The sequence below is a fragment of the Muscardinus avellanarius genome, assembly GCF_963383645.1.
Source record: "Muscardinus avellanarius genome assembly, chromosome: 13".
NCBI classification, from domain to species: domain Eukaryota; kingdom Metazoa; phylum Chordata; class Mammalia; order Rodentia; family Gliridae; genus Muscardinus; species Muscardinus avellanarius.
The window spans coordinates 30,879,244-30,897,058 of NC_137799.1; positions in this window are offsets into that span (position 1 = coordinate 30,879,244).

Sequence of the window (17,815 nt, forward strand, 5' to 3'; positions counted from 1 at the left end):
ATATGAGATTGCATGAAACTGAAGAGCTTGTACAGCAAAGGAAACTATCAAGAACCTCAACTGAGAGCCAACAGAATGGGAGATTTTTGCCACCTTCTTCTCCAATAGAGGACTAATATCTAGAATATACAGATAACTCAATTTTCAGCACCAAGAAAACAAGTAACCCAATCAAATAAGGGCATGTGAACTGAATAGGCACTTCATAAAAGAAGAAATTCAAATGTCCAATAAATGCATGAAAAAATGCTCAACATCATTAGTAATCAGAGAGATGCAAATCAAAACTACCCTGAGATTTCACCTAACTCCAACTAGAATAGCAATCATTCAAAACACAAACAACAAATGCTGATGAGGATGTAGAGAGGTGGTAACTCTGATGCATTATTGGTTGGATTGCAAATTAGTGCAACCACTTTGGAAAACAGTATGGAGGATCCTCAGAAGAATGATCAAGCAATACCACTTCTGGATATCTACCCAAAAGAATGGAAACCAAACTACCAAACTAATGCATGCATATCTATGTTCATAGCTGCAAAATTTACCATTGCCAAACTATAGAACTAGCCAAGATGTCCATCAACAGATGAATGGATTACAAAACTATTTACTCAGCCATAAGGAAAAACAGTTATATCATTTACGGAGAACTGGATGGAACTGGAGAACATTGTTCTAAGTGAAACTAGTCACTCACACAAAAAATAAGAAATCAGATGCTCTCCTTAATATGTGGAAGCTGGGAGAAAATGGATTATAGGAAGAACTCTGGATGAAGAAGTAGATACTATACATGAGAAAATAAGGTGACTTACTGAGGAGTAGGGAGGGATAAAGAGGGAAATTCCCTAATGTACATGATGTATATTCCCAAACATATCAAAGTCAATCACTAAGCCAAACATGAGAAGGTGGGAGAGGGGAGGGAATGTGGTGGGAATTGGGTAAGGGTTAATTGAGTGATGTGTGCATGTATGTCCCTACCATCTTGTACACCATTAAGATATATGACTTCAATGCACCAATAATAAAAAAAAGAACAAGAGGAAATGTGTACTGTTTCATGGTTCTCTGGTGGAATCAACTCACTTGTGCAAACATCTCTTGTCATGTAGTTGCCTTTCTGTGGGGATAACATTATCAATCATTTTACATGTGAGATCTTCGCTGTCCTTAAGCTAGCTAGCTTGTCCTTAAGCTAGGGTATATCCCTCAATATTATTACCATGGTGATATCAAATATGACCTACCTGGTTTTTCCACTGATGGTCATTTTTTTCTCCTATGTGTCTACCCTCTACATCATCTAGAAAATGAACTCAGCCACAGAGAGACCTAGGGTTTTTCATCATATTCTAAGGTACCATCTTATTTTTATATGTAACACCCAGGCCACAAGACCTCCTTGGGAAAGGCAGTTCACATTTATACAGGAGTAATTTATGTGTTATATGGTATATTGACTTCCATGCTCAATCCTATAATCTACAGTTTGAGAAATAAAGATATTAAAGCTTTTATGAGTTATTTGCCATGTATTAAAGCTGTTAATAACACCAAAGAGAAATGTAAGCCTTCCATGCATAATTAATTTTATGTAGCCATTCCATAGTGCATGCATATATCAGAACATTATTTTGCACATCATAAATATATATCCTTTTTATTTGTAATTTTAAATAAATTTAAAAGTAGAAATGACATTATTGTGTAATCATAGAGAACCTTGTTTGTGGAAAGCAATATTTTGGAGAGATTTTTATTCTTTGCTCCTTTTGTCCTGATTAGCTAGATTCACTGAGAATAGTTTGCTATTAAGTAAGATTTTTAAAAAATGGTACTGGTAATGGAACCCAGGGGAATTGTGCCTCTGAGCTATGTACCTCCAGCCCAATGTTTTTTTGAAACAGGGTCTTACTAAGTTGCATAGGTCCTCTCAAAGTTGCTGAGGCTGATCACAAACCTGTGATCCTCCTGTCTCAGCCTTTCATGTACTGGGATTACAAGCATGCACCACTACACCCAACTATTAAGTAAGATTTTATAAGAGGTCTTGTTTATCATTTTCAAAGACAATGAATTCCTTTGGAATCATATCCCTGGTGCTATTCATAATGAGATGCTGGTGTATTTGTGGCAAGAAAGTGAGAAATATTACATGTAAGCCTTTAATAGATGGCAGGAGTATAAATTCTACTGTATCACAAACTACTTAAGTTGTATTAGGCAAGTTAGTCATCTTTTTTAAATTGTAGTTTTCTTATTTTCTAAAAGCAAGTGAATAATGCTGCTCCTAGTGTTACTGTAAAGACTCAATAAATTGCACAAAATATTCAGTATAGTGCCAAGTTCATAGTAATTCTATTTGTAGTGGATGCTGAGGTTGACTTCCTATGTTTAAAAAAAAGTTTTTTGGTCATACATCTTAATGGGGTACAAGATGGTAGAGGCATACATGCACACATTACTCATTTAGCCCTTCCCCAACTCCCGCTCCATTTCCTCTCCCCCTTCTCATATTTGGCTTAGTGATTGACTGATATGTCTTTGAATATACATAATGTACATTAGGAAATTTCCCTCTTCCACCCTCCCATCACCCATAGTTAGGTCTCCCTATTTGCTGATATATGGTTTCTCCTCCTTCTTTTCGAATTCCTCCTATGACCCCTTTTCTCCCTAGCTTCTGCATATTAGGGAGAACATCCAATTCTTTACTTTTTGTGAGTGACTAATCTCATTTAGTACAATATTCACCAGTTCCATCAATTTTCCTATTGACTTGCAATTTAGGAACTAACTTATCAGATTTGAAGATGAAGAGTCCTAGGTAGCACCTCTTACTTTTGTCACTTACCAATTGTTAAGAGTCTGGCATCTCCCTCTTTAACTCTCTATATTAATATAAAACACCATTTTTTCTTGCCCTTTCCTTGACATATTGATATAAAGAATCAACCACAAAAACTGGGAGTTCCATTGTTCTAATTCAAGTAAAACAAGGAGGTGCTGCTAAAGAGCCTTTTGAATATTGGGGTGCCTGTAAAGAAGGAGAAATGATCTTTGGCTTAATGAGTGGAGGTTTGCTGAGCTGTCTTGTAGGTTCTTGACTAGCAGAGATGTGGGATGAGTACATTAGAGCTGAAAATAACCAGACCTTTTTGAATTCACCTGAAACATTTTACTTGGTCTTATTTAAAAGACTTGTTTTTCCCATAACCAGACTATCATTGTTAACATAGAGAATAATGCAACTATCACCCAATTTGATGTTAGAAAACAGTGGCTCTGGGCAAAATCTGGCACACCACTTGGTTTTCTGTCCCCCTCTAATCTAAGAATGCTGTTTACATCTTAAACTATTTGATTAAGAGAATAGTAATACTTCATGACACATAAAAATTCTATGAATATCAAATTTAAATTTTCATAAAGTTTAAAAACCTGTGCTTGGAAGTAATTATAGAGTATTACAAAAGTAGTATCATATATTTCTTCCTACAGTTTCCCTTAAATCTGGCAATTTATTATGGTAGTAAATATAAAAACCACAAAAATGTTACTGGTTTGATATTATTAATTACATTACAGAACTTTTTCAGTTTTACTCCTTTTAAAATGTATTCATGTATATGCATGCTTATGTCTTTGTATAGTTATATGCAGTTTTATCTATGTTCATAGTCTTGTAACTACTAATATAATTAAACTATCTCACTCTTTTATCATCACCAAGGAACTCTTTCTGACCATTTTATGATGGTTAATGTAATGTGTTAACTGCTAGGCTATGATTCCCAGTTGCTCACTCAAGCACCAGTGATGTTGTAAAAGTGGATTTTAGATATGATGAAACTATAAATCAACAGACTTTGAGTAAAGTGTATTAGACTTCATAATGTGGGTGGAGCTCATTCAGTTTTTAGCATTAGAAGGAAAATAATTATCAGAAAAATCAGAGATTTCTAGAAGATCAAATCAGGAAAATAACTCTAGAAATAATAGAGGTGCTTCGAAAAGAACTCAGAGAGAGCCAAAAAGAGATAATGGATGCAATTAATGAAGTAAAGGCCTCAATTCAAAGCACAAACAACCGATTAGAACACATGGAGAACAGAATCTCACTCTTAGAAGATGATCATTCCAAAAATAAATGCATAGTTTCTAATCTAGGAAAAAATATCCGACAGCAGGAATCTGATATTGAAGAAATATGGGCCCATTTTAAGAGAGCTAACCTAAGAATAATTGGAATAGAGGAGGGAAAAGAAAGTGAAACCAAAGGGATCAACAATCTCTTCAAGGAAGTAATAGCAGAAAATTTTCCAAACATAGAGCAAGAGGTTGATACACAGATCCAGGAAACTTATAGAACTCCCTTTAGACAGGATCAGAGAAGAGGATCCCCACGCCACATATTTGTCAAAATGACCAATGTGGAAGCCAAGCAGAGAATCTTAAAGGCAACAAAAACAAAGGGCCAAATGACATTCAGAGGCAAACGAATTAGAATCACTCCAGACTTCCCAAACCAAGTCATGAGAGCCAGAAGGGCTTGGAGTAACATATTCCAAACTCTGAAAGAAAACAACTTCCAGCCAAAAATTTCCTACCCAGCAAAACTTTCTATCAAATTAGATGGAGAAATAAGAAGTTTCCATGACAAACAGAAACTGAAGGAATTTATGTCTTCAAAACCAGCACTAGAGAAAATACTCAAAGAGATTAACTACAAAGAAGAAATAGGTAACACACACCAGAACTAGAGAAACAAGATTTTCCATCCAACAGTCAACTAAGATTGGTTATCTGTGGAGATTCATTACTTATGTTAGTCTTTTACCTATCTCTAAATGGTATTGTTTGCCTTTATTGTTGTTAATTTTTAGGATTTCTAGTTGGAATATTAATATACCTTCAGATATAGCATTTGGAAATATTTTATCCCATTCTATTAGTAACTTAACTCTGTTTACATTGTCTTTGGATATACAATATTTTTTTTTTAGGGAGTTTGTATACTGTTCTGTTGCCTGTGCCATTGAAATCATATCCAAGAAATCACTGCCAATATCAGTGTTGTGAGGTTTTATGACCCAGATTTTCTCCTAAAAGTTTATAGTCTTAAGATTTATATTTAGGTCTTTTATCTATTTTGAGTTAATATTTGTATATGGGATTAGGTAAGGGTCCAACTTTATCCTTTTCCATGTAATTATTATGTTTCAACAATATTTAGTTAAAATATTATTATTTCTACCACCAAATGTTTGTGGAAACCTTGTCAAAAATAACTTGACAATATAGGGAAGAATTTAGCTCTAGGCTTTTATTTAACTCCAATGGTTTATATATCTGCCTTTAGAATAGTACTACACTGTTTCAATTATTGTAGCTTTATATGGTTTGAAATCAGAAAATATATATCTTCTAGCTTTGTTCTTTTTCAAGATCGTTTTGAGTATTTAGAGTCCATATTCCATATTAGGATAGATTTTTTTTCTGAAAAATAAATATATAAATATATGATAGTTTCACCTAAAAAATAGGAAAAATATTCTCTGGTAAGAAAGAAAGTAAAAAGAAATATTGAAATGTTATCTTTAAGTTAACAAAAGCTTGGTATCAGACAAATGAAACTGTTATGTGAGATTATCATTTTTAATTTTGGATAAATTGCTATAATACTAGATGTCAACCACTAAGCCAAGCATGGGAGGGAGGGATGGGAGAGAATGGGGTGGGAATCGGGTGGGGGCTGACTGGGCGATGTGTGTATGTATGTCTACAAAAGTTTGTATCCCACTATGATGTATGAATACAGTGCACTAATAAAAAAAAAATCAGCTTATGGCATCATGAGAAAGGACCGAGTTCCACTGAAAAGGAAGGATTTCTGCCTCCAGACTATCTTTATACTGGAGATTGCAACATGAACTTTTGCTGGAATTTCAGACTTGCCAGTCCTGACAATTGTATGAGCCAGTTTGTTAAAATTCCTCTCTCTCTCCTCTCTCTGTCCTCACTCCTCTGTCCTCTGTCCTCTGTCCTCTTTCTTCTCTCCTCTCTCCTCTCCCCCCTCCCTCTCTCCATTCTATTTACTCTCTTCCTCTGGAAATCTTTGACTAATACGTATCCCTTTATACTTATACCCTTAGTTACCCCATCCCCAAGTAAAACAAATTTTCTCTTCTCTGTCTCTGTAGTCATAAAATCTTTATTGAACATTACATTTATTGAGTTACATTATCATCTATGGTTACTTCTATGCTACAATAGCAGAGTTTAATAGTTATGACAGAACTATGTGAAATGCAAAGGCCAAACTATTTACCCTCTGGCCCTTATTAAAAAAGTTTGTTGCATGCTGATCTAACTAATAACACTTATTCAGGTTTTACCAATTTTCAAAACAGGCTCTTTTAAGCAAATCACTGTTTTCCAGGTTGAGAAAGCAGCCCAGAATAGAGCATTGAGTGCTCACATCTCTTTAGATTCCTTTCATTTATAATGGATCCTAGCTTGTCTTTATTTTTCATTACATAAACACACTTAGTCGCTAGCTATTTTATAGTATTTTCTTTGGATTGAGCTTTGTTTTATCACAATAAAATCCATGTTGGGTAATTATTGCCAAGAACAACAATTTTTTTTGTTCTCAGTACCTTATATTATCAAACATGTCCTGTTGATTTCACTCATTACTGGAAGTACTAACATTGACCACTGGTTGTATTGAGGACTATTTGTGCAAAATCCATATTTTTCACTTTTATTTTAAAACTAAAAGAAATTTAAATTGATAAGCACCATGAAGAGAAGTACACTAGTATTACATAAATATCTTATTCCCCCAGATTTGATAGCAACATTTTTCTTTCCTGAGTCCATTCTTAATATCATATGTCTTGGTGATTTTCTAGTTTAATCTTTTTTTTTACACTTATCTGTTGCTACTCAACTCTAGGGAGAAATTTGAAAATAAATCCTTTATTTACTTATTTACCCACTGACTGATTGATTTAAATCCATTTGGACTCAAAATTTCTTATTTTATTCAGTAGGTTATATCCCATTGTTACCATTATTAATTTTGATGCTCAAATTATCTTTACTTTTCCCAGAGCCATCTCTTCAAACTGGCTCCCATGATCTGTGTCTGTGGTTCTTTGAGTACTTTCTTACTTTGTGGTTAAAACAAGATGTTTCTAGCTCATCTTATGCTTTTCAGTCTCAGTTCTTGAAACCTGCCATTTATTTTATTTATTTATTTATTTATTTATTTAGTGATATTGAAGATTGAACCCAGGGCATATTACCTCTGAGCTACATCCCCAGCTTGATTTTATTCTATATTTTGAAGCAGGGTCTCACTAAGCTGTGGAGGGCCTCAGGAAGTAACTGAAGCTGGCCGTGAACCTGGATCCTTCTGTCTCAGTCTCCCAAGTACTGAAATTACAAGTGTGCACCAGCATGCCTGGCAGACACCTGTAATTTCTAAGAGACTTGATTTTTTAAATGGAATATATACTTAACAACCAAACCATATTGCTTCCAGAGCATTGTTTTCCTAGGCTGTTTCAATAATTACAGCTATGGATTATATGCATATATCTACATGTATATATATTTTCCTGTCTATTTCTATGTAATAGATGAAAACAGCATGAATTTATTCCAGTGACTTACCACATTAAAATGTCCACTTTACCTTACCTTTTGTATTTTATTGTTCATCTCCAACAGTGACATATTTACAGGGCAAATGTGCATGCTAAGGAAAATAAAAATCATCAGCAATTATAAGCCAAGAAATTAGCAGAAATCACATAGGCTTAGAAACTTTCTAAGTCACTCCCAGAGGTCAGAGTCTTTGGCTTTTTCAGTGCATATTTAGTAGAAAACTATAAGAGTCTCATCTTAGTTGTGGGGTTAATGTATACTTTTGTTAGAGCTTACTTTAGATTTGCCTTGAAAATTCTTTGGAAGTGTCTAGAAATAAGGAAGCTAATTTTCAAATAGTTGATCTGTCTGATAAAGCAGGAGGTTAATTTTCAAATAGTTGATCTGCCTGATAAAGCTAAGTGCAACACTTCAACATTCTTAAAAATAAAAAAAACAGCACAACCCATCACTCATTATGGTATATTACATAATACCTGTAAAAACTTTCAAGGCTTACAAAATAGCTAACCAATATAAACTAGCCAACAGAAATAATGGAATTAGAGAACAAAAGATTTAAATGAGCTATGATGAATACAATTAATGTGTTGGAGTATTTTAAGGGAAATAGAAATGTAATGTGAAGGGATATAGAGGAAACACTATTTCTAGAGGTAAAAGATTCAGTATGTGAAATTTTTATTTTCTCAGCATACTAAATTTTTACTGGATATGGTTAATAGGGTAGAAACTATAGAAATAATGCTCAGTGAAAGTAAAAACAGGGCATTAGAAAACATCCTAAGTCACCCTAAAAAGTAAAGGGCTGAATAAAAAGTGAAAAGTGCCTCAAGAACTATAACGTTTCTCCACTTCTCAAATTAGTATTTTGAAATGAGTTGAACATACTAGAATTGAGCCCTTATGACACGTGACTGATTTTATGATGATGCCAAACATAACATTCATTGTAAATATAAAGGTCAAATATTTTCATAGCATTTTAGCTTGTTACCTAAAATGTTGCAACCTAGGTTGCTCTAATATCAATTTGAAAAAGTTCTAAAGAAGAAATTATCACAAATCTTGCAAATTCCCTTTAAAGTCAGAATAAGGCATTACTGCAATGTGTGTAGCTCTACATTTTCTAATTTATGAATGATCCTAAAATTGGCTTTTTGCGACAGTGACCATCAAATCTGTTACATTATTCTGCAGAAGTAAAAAAAAAAAAAAACTTCACATGAAAAGATTAAACACAGAAGACTTAATATAAAAAAGACTTAAATTGCCCAAGGTGGGTAGAAAAGTAACAGTGATCATAATTTCAACCATCATTACCTCAGTCTGAAAATGAATCAGATTGATTGTGGCTGTTTGTGGTATTGATTATAATGCCTTCAGAATGGGACACATGGACAAATTGCATTGTCTCATCTGCAGCAGGGCTTTTTATTACAAGTAATCTACATTCAGTGTAAATGTCCATTCTGATTTGGTTTTCCTGAGCTATTCAAATAAGGTTTCAGATAACAAGAGGTGAGAAGGCTAAACAGAAATGATAATCTCAATTTGATCAGGATTCCCGTTTCAGAGCATAGTAAATATGAAAGTTATTAGTGTGTATTTTATTCAACAAATGTTTTTAAATGCCTAATCTGTAGGATATTACAGAGGTATTTAAATAAGTTAAGATTTACATTTGTGTGCAAATCCTTAATCTCACTGAGGTTAACTTCCTTATCTATCATATAAGGAGAAAAACACCTATATCCAAATTTATTTGAGGATTAAACAAGATAACCCGTGAGGTGTAATGTTCCTGTTCAATGAAAGCTTATAAAATTCAATATGTAAGGCCATCATCCCAGACTTTTCTATCCCATGAAACAGCAGAATTATTGGTTCCTGATCATTTATATTTCTTACAATAAGGAGGACACATAGCTCTGTATTCATCTCCATAAACCTCAGAAGGAGTATTATTAAGTACAACCATTTAGGGAGTGTCTAAGATTCACCAAACATCTTAATCTTAAAATGATGGCTTACAGGTTATTTTGCTTAATCTTTATAAAGCTTTGCAGGTTGATATTTTATTCCTATTTGGTATGTAAAGAAATTAATCTCAGTGAACTTTAAAATTTGTGCGTAAAACTAAAAAGCAGAGGCAATGTATGAAAGCTTGGATGGATTTTAATATATGAGTACTATTATATGTAATAGAAATTTAAGAATTTTTAATGTGTCAGAGTCTTGGAAGAATGAGGAGAACATCCATGCAGAGTGGTCAATGTGGCCTGGGATGTCAGAGCCTGAGCAGGGTGAAGAGGAGGATGTACCCATAAAAATTAATTGATTAATAAAATTAAGCCTGTGGCAATCTATTGAAATTGGATATATCAGTATGAACTAGTGATTTTAAGTATTATAAATATGTTTGTATACATACTAGTAAGTATGTCCATGTGTGTTTATTCTAGTTCTGTTCACTGACAAAGGCTGGGGGCAGTAACTGCTGATTCCAAAGAGTTTCACATGTACAAGGTCTCAAATCACAATTATCATCTTCATTAACAATACTGTCTGCAGACCCCTTTGCTTCCCATTTTCAAAAAGTATGTCATAATCTTTTAGATGTTCTCTCCTTTCTGACCTTTCCCATCTGATTCCCGGTAAAAGAAATAGTCATTGAAGGCTTCCCAAGATGATCTTCTTTCTTAATTCTGTGATTCTGCATATCCTGACTTCTCCTGCCATGTGCACAGCTTCTCCCATGTCTTTGGAGCCTGTGCTATTTTCTTCCATCTCAAGATGAGTTGACCTGAGGCTCAGTAGAGTCCAGTGTTCTGGTCATTTATAGACATATCATGTCTTCTGCTTCTTGCCCTCTGATTCCAATGAACATTGGCTGGATTTCTTTCTCTCTGAAATGAATGTAATAGATGTTCATTTGGACGGACCATCCTTATTCTAAACCTGTAATTTATGACATAGCTTCTTGCTGTCTCCTTGTCTCATGGTCATGTAATTCTTACATCAACTTTTGGGTTGGCTTCCTTCAGTGAGTGCTTTCTCCTATAAGGTCTTCAGCATTGTGCCTACATGATTAAATAATGCAAAAGTAGAAACTTAGGGCATTTTAATCATATTTTTTTCTTCCTAGGCTCCTTTTTAAGGTGCAAAGCTATTAAATTTTGAGTAGGGTACTTTTTCATTAAAAATAAATTAAGTCTTTCTAAATTTCTTTTTTTAAAGAGACTTTCAATAATACTTTATTTTATTGCAAACGGTATACATTTAAACTGCTTAAGTTTCTTTTTTAATGTTTTATAATTTTCCTTGTAGAGGTCTTTTATCCCCTTGGTTAGGTTTATTTCTAAGTATTTAATTATTGAGGGTATATCATGAGTAGAAGTGTTTTCTGAATTTCTTTTTCAGTGGATTTATAGTTGGACTATAGAAAAGCTTTTGATTTTTTAAGATTGATTTTATATCCAGACACTGCTGAATTGTTGATCAGTTCTGTAAGCATTTTGGTTGAGTTTGTTGGGTCTTCCTAGTCTCATGTCATCTGCAAATAGGGATAGTGTTAGTTTTTTTTTTTTGTTTGTTTGTTTTGTTCTATTTGTACTCCTTTGATTTGCTTCTCTTGTCTTATTGCTCTGGCTAGAGTCTGAAGGACTATATTTGAAAAGAAGTGGTGATAATGGACCTCTTTGTCTTATTCTGTTTTTAGGGTGAACTCTAGAAGTTTTTTCCTATTTAATAAGATGTTGGCTGTGGCCTATTGTATATTACCTTTATGATATTGAGGTATGTTTCTTCTATTTTGATTCTCTGCAATGCTTTTGGCATAAGTTGGTGTTGGATTTTGTCCAGTGGTTTTTCAGCATTTATTGAAATGATCATATGATTTTTGTATTTGGTTCTGTTTATGTGGTAAATTTCATAGATTGTTTTTCATATGTTGAATCAGGCCTTGCATCCCTGGGATGAAACCAACTTAGTCATGTGTATAATTTTCTTGATGTGGTTTTGAATGCATATTGCTAGTATTTTGCTTATCAGTTTTGCATCTAAGTTCATCAATGGTATAGGCCTATATTTTTTTCTTGAGCTGTCTTTATTTGGTTTTGATATCTCTACTATCATGTAACTCATTAAGATGTATGATTGCAATGCACCAATAAAAATAGTAAAACTAAGCTAAATGAAATAAAATAAAGAGAAAAACCAATTACATTGGTTTTTCTCTTTATTTTTTGGTTTTCCTCTTCATTGGTTTTTCTCTTTCAAAAGTACTTTTAAAATGTACTTTTTAAACAAACAGGCCTTGTTTGTATCTAGAATCAATGCTTACAAGTCATGAATTGGCAATTTGTTTAGTCTATGAGCTTCATTTTCCTCCCCATCAAATAATAATAATAATAATAGTAATAATAATAATAAATATCTTGTTTTAGGGTTATTGATAGTCTTCAGTGGGGTAGTATATATTAATTATCAACCATAGTCCTTGGAAAAACAAAGTTAAAATGCTACACAAATTTTTTTTGTTATTTTTCTTCTTATTATTAGGCTTTTACATTTTTTCTACCTCTGTTTTTCACCAGTTAGTTCATAGACTATAGACTATACTTTATGGTTTAATTTGGGAAGTTTATTTATCAAGACTGACTGCTTTGTTTTCTTAAAAGGATCTGAAGAAACCAGAAACAAAGTTCACATAGTTTTTTTTTTTTTTTAGTAATAATGCAAACTAGAAAGAATATGAACGCTTTAATTATAAAAAAGGCAATTAATTTCAGCTGTATGATTTTCTAGCTATAAAACCTTAAGAGAATAAGTTAATCTTGTTGGACTTTAATCCCATCATGTGTAAAATTGCCATATGTATATTTAGCATTTAGGGTAATTGTGAGAATTCACTTTAAGAATTGAGCGGGTTTTTTTTTTTCTCTTATATTTTTTCTCCTCTTTCAACCCTTCTTCCATTCTACTATGAACCAAATCAAAGTGTTCATCTGTATTTTGGTGATTGTTCTTTATAGTGGGTGTTGCAGTGCAATGCCAATGTTCTCTCACAGTGACTGAAGGACTCATTTTCCTAGATGTTGGATGTTTTAATAGCTGATGGTCCAAAATGAGTTCCTCTTTAGAGACTACCTTTAGCTGGAAAGCCCTGTAGTGCCCAAGTCTTTATCCCTCCATAGAGGAAAATTTCATCTGGTCACAAAAAAAAAAAACAAAAAAACCTTAGCTTCAATCTGGGATGTCTCTAAAGTACAGTCTGAGTTTTAGAGATTCCTCTGGGATTAGCTGAGGTTCCTTATGGTGCTGATCGCAGTTAATTTCTCTCTCCCTTTGACAGGTGTTTTTTCCCAAGGGCATTTCTGTGGTGAACTTCCAATTGCAATTCTCTATCTGAGCATCTGTTGGCTAGAAAACTGGCTTATGAGAGCCTTTTTTTCATTTTGCAGCCCAATAGACTAAGAAAAACAATTTTACTCATCTGTTTAGAAAATTCAAGGATGAAATAGTGTAAATAAATTCTAATTATTTGGCTTAGGGAGAGTAATTGTTGTATCACCTTTTCTATTAGGCCCACTAGGGAAATGATAGGAGACCCAGAAAGGCCATTTCAGAAGACAAATATTGTTCATACCGGTGAATATTTTGGCTCCCTTCTTTAGGACGTACACCTCCTTTAGCAAACTCAAAAGTGACATCTCTGATCCCTCACTAAGAATGAAGATCCTGCTTTGATTTTATGCAGACAATCTACAAACTCATGGAAATCTGGCATCTCTTCTGGGCTGCCTGTGTGGAAGCCAACATGACGAACGCACACTGGTAGGGCCCCATGGGGTCTAAACCCAGGAAAGTGCATATGTATGTGTGTGGGAGGTTTCTAGGATTTAATATTGTTAGCTCTGATGAACTTTCCCTTCAAACTATATTAAAAACTGATTTTCGTGGTCAGTCCTCATCTTTCATCTTTAACCAGAATTAATCTACCTCCATGACCTCAGAATGTTATTGCTAACAGTATACACTGAAGCCAGTATTGAACTCTTAGAGGTAGCCAAAGGGTGACTTGTAAATCCTGACTTTTGATCCATTCATTGTACTTCCAGAGATTTAATTTCTAATTATGTAAATATTTTCAGTCTTGCGGGTGGGTCCAATTCTTTTCCAGTGTATCTGAATAAACACTAATTAATTTAATAGTAAGATGAAGAGACATATTGAATGGAATATTGAAGCAAATGAGCAAAATAGTTGTAGGTAAAATATATTGTGAGAAAAATATATTGTTTTAGACAATTTAACAAAATAGTTGAATGAAACAAAAATAGTTTCAACCCAATTAAGTTGAGTTGAATTAGTATTGCAACTTGTAATAAAAATATATATAACAAGTATTACATGTATATATTATATTACAATATAATATATATTATATATTATATATATTACAAAATACATATTGTATATATGCTATATATTTTATTTATTTATTTATTTATTTATTTATTTATTTATTTATTTATTTATTTTGTGGTACTAGGGATAAAAACCAGGGACATTCCACCTCTGAGCTATGGCCACAGCTCTATGTTTTATTCTTTATTTGGAAACAGGGTCTCACTGAGTTGCAAAGGTCCTCACTAGTAGCTGAGGTTGTCAGTGAACTGAGATCCTCCTGTATCAGCCTCCCAAATTCAGGGATTACAAGCATGCACCACCATGCCCAGCTCTGTATTATCTATTTTAATAGAGGTGCAGCATATAAAGTAAAGTGATATAACCCCTTTATTTAATTAATTAATTTATTTTTTATTTTTTAAACAAAATTTTTATTGAACATAAATGGTATACATTTAAACTATATTTGGTGCCCTCTCCCCCCCAAACCCCCGTTTTCTCTCCCCCCCTCCCACCAGTGGTTGTCCAGGTTAACCATGTCATTATTTATGTTAGTCTTTTACCTATCTCTAAATTGTAATGTTTGCTTTTATTGTTAATTTTTAGGATTTCTAGTTGGAATATTAATATACCTTCAGATATAGCATTTGGAAATGTTTTATCCCATTCTATCAGTAACTTTTAACTCTGTTTACATTGTCTTTGGATATACAATATATTTTTTATTTTTTAGGGAGTTTGTTTACCCTTCTTTTGCCTGTGCCATTGAAATCATATCCAAGAAATCACTGCCAATTTCAATGTTGTGAGGTTTTATGACCCAGATTTTCTTCTAAAAGTTTATAGTCTTAAGATTTATATTTAGGTCTTTTGTCTATTTTGAGTTAATATTTGTATATGGGATTAGGTAAGGATCCAATTTTATTCGTTTTCATGTAGTTGCCCATTTCTTGATTGGGTTGTTTGTTTTGCTAGTGTAGCATCTTTTGATCTCTTTGTATATTCTGGATAATAGCCCACTATCAGAATGGTGGCTGGTAAAGATCTTTTCCCATTCTGTAGGCTTCCTCTTTAGGTTATTGATAGTTTCCTTTGATGAGAATAAACTTTTTAATTTGATGCTATCCCATTTGTTAATTCTTGCTTTAATTTCCTGAGCTTTGGAGGTTTTGTTGAGAAAGTTACTGCCTGTGCCAATACGTTGTAGTGTTGAACCTATGTTCTCCTCTACTAACTTCACGGTATCAGGTCTAATTTCTAAGTCTTTGACCCATCTTGAGTTGATTCCTGTGCATGATGAGATATAGGGGTTTAGATTCATCTTTTTACAAATGGTTAGCCAGTTCTCCCAGCACCATTTGTTGAAAAGTTTGTCTTTTTCTCCAGCATATGAGTTTGGCCCCTTTGTCAAAGATTAATTGAGTAAAGATGTGTGGATTTGTTTCTGTATCTTCTATTCTAATTCACTGGTCAGTATATCTGTTATTGTGCCAGTACCATGCTGTTTTTACTACTATTGCTCTATAGTATAGTTTGCAGTCTGGGATTGTGATGCCTCCTGCATGTTTCTTATTGCTGAGAATTGCTTTGGCTATTCTGGGTCTTTCTTTCTCCATATAAAGTTCGTGATTGATTTTTCTAGTTCTGTGAAGAATGTCGCTGGTATTTTAATGGGAATTTCATTGAATCTATAGATCAGTTTTGGCAGAATGGCCATTTTGATGATATTTATTCTGCCTATCCATGAGCATGGGAGATCTTTCCATCTTCCAAGGTCTTCTTCAATTTCTTTCTTTAATGTTTTATAGTTTTTGTTGTAGAGGTCTTTTACATCTTGGGTTAGGTTTATTCCTAGGTATTTTATTGGTTTTGAGGTTATAGTGAATGGAATTGTTTTTTTTTTGTTTGTTTGTTTCTTTCATTGTGGATTCGTTGTTGGCATAAAGAAAAGCCACTGATTTCTTTAGGCTGATTTTGTAACCTGCGACTTTGCTGAATTTGTCAATCAGCTCCAGAAGTCTTTTGGCTGAGTTCTTTGGGTCTTCCAGATAAAGAATCATGTCATCTGTGAATAAGGATAATTTTAATTCCTCTTCTCCTATGTGAATTCCTTTGATTTCCTTCTCTTGTCTGATTGCTGCAGCGAGTCTCAAGGACTATATTGAAAAGGAGTGGTGATAGTGGGCATCCTTGTCTTGTTCCTGACTTTAGAGGAAATTCTTGCAGTTTTTTCCCATTCAATAAAATGGATATAATCCCTTTAGAAAGCCACTTGGGGGTATCTATAAAACGTCATTTGATAAAGAAAAAGTCAATTTCTTTATGGAGAGCCTAAAATTATTCATTACTTTTGATGATGTAAGATCAGTCCTATAAGTTTGTCATAAGATATATGAAGAAAAGAAAATTAAACATAGGGAAGGTGTTCATGTCAGCATTAGCAGTCAAAGTACTAATTGGCAACAATAGTTAAGTTGTGAAATGATCAGTATATGCATTTTAAATTTATGTAAATAAATATGTAGGCACTAAATATAATAAAATAGAGAATGAAAACTATTTTATATTTACACATGGGGGATGGAAAGGCCACACAATCACGGCATTTCTGCACAGTGACAGACAAAAATCTGCAGTATGAATGAGGGCTTAAATTCTTTGCTGTCTTTTAAACTTTTATTGATACATTGTAATTATACATCATAATGAGGTTCAAAGTGTTAGAGACAAATATGCACACAACACTTGGTGTGTTTCCCTTCAGCCCCAACCTGCTAGCTACCCTCCCTGTACATCCAATGACATTTGTACTATGCAGATGTCAATCCCATCCTGTATCTAGTTTTTCTTTTCTTTTCTTTGTTTTCTTTTCTTTTTTGGACAAGATGATTCTTGCAGAAACACCTGATGTATGTGGTTGTGCTGAGCCAACCAGAGGAAGCCATATTCTTGGATTTTGCCTCTGGACAGTTTCTTGTACTGCTCCATTCCTGCTAGCAATTCCACACTCATCCACATACTTTAAAATTACTGACAGATAAAAACAAGTGAAGATGTCATATGGAGCAAATAAGACATAAGACTTTCACTTTGATACTTTTCAGACAGGTTTTCTCTTTTCCGTATATATTATATAATATGAATATGCATTTGCTCAATGCTTGGATTCCTTGGAACTCATATTTTTGTAAATTAGTGTGGAGACTGGATTGCTAATTGATTTAATAATCTGTCCTACTCTTCAACCAAATAACAACATGACACTGTGGTCACTGTTATCTGATAGTGAAGTTCTTAGGATGAAATTAAAAATAATTGTGTTGCTTTTATTCATAAAATAAATTTCTAACCCCTTTTTGGAGAAGTTCTGAATGAATAGAGCTGGGCATTGGATATCTGAAAAGTTTTCTCATGAGAACTATGGACACTTGGTTCAAGATCACCAGCAGAGTTCCTACTTACTAGAGTCTTTCCTCCTTTCTAGCTCTTTCCTCAATCCATTCACCAATGATTGTGTTATTTCTTGCAAGCTCTGCCTTGCTCAGGCTGGGACTTCATGTGAAAATTATCTTACTTTTCCTAAAACTAAGCTTGAGGAAGTTTCTATCAATGGAATTGAAAATTCCCTTTTATATAGGATGAATCCACCATCAAAATAAATCCAAAAAACTTCTCTGATAAAGAGGAAATAATGTATACACCTTGGCCTCCT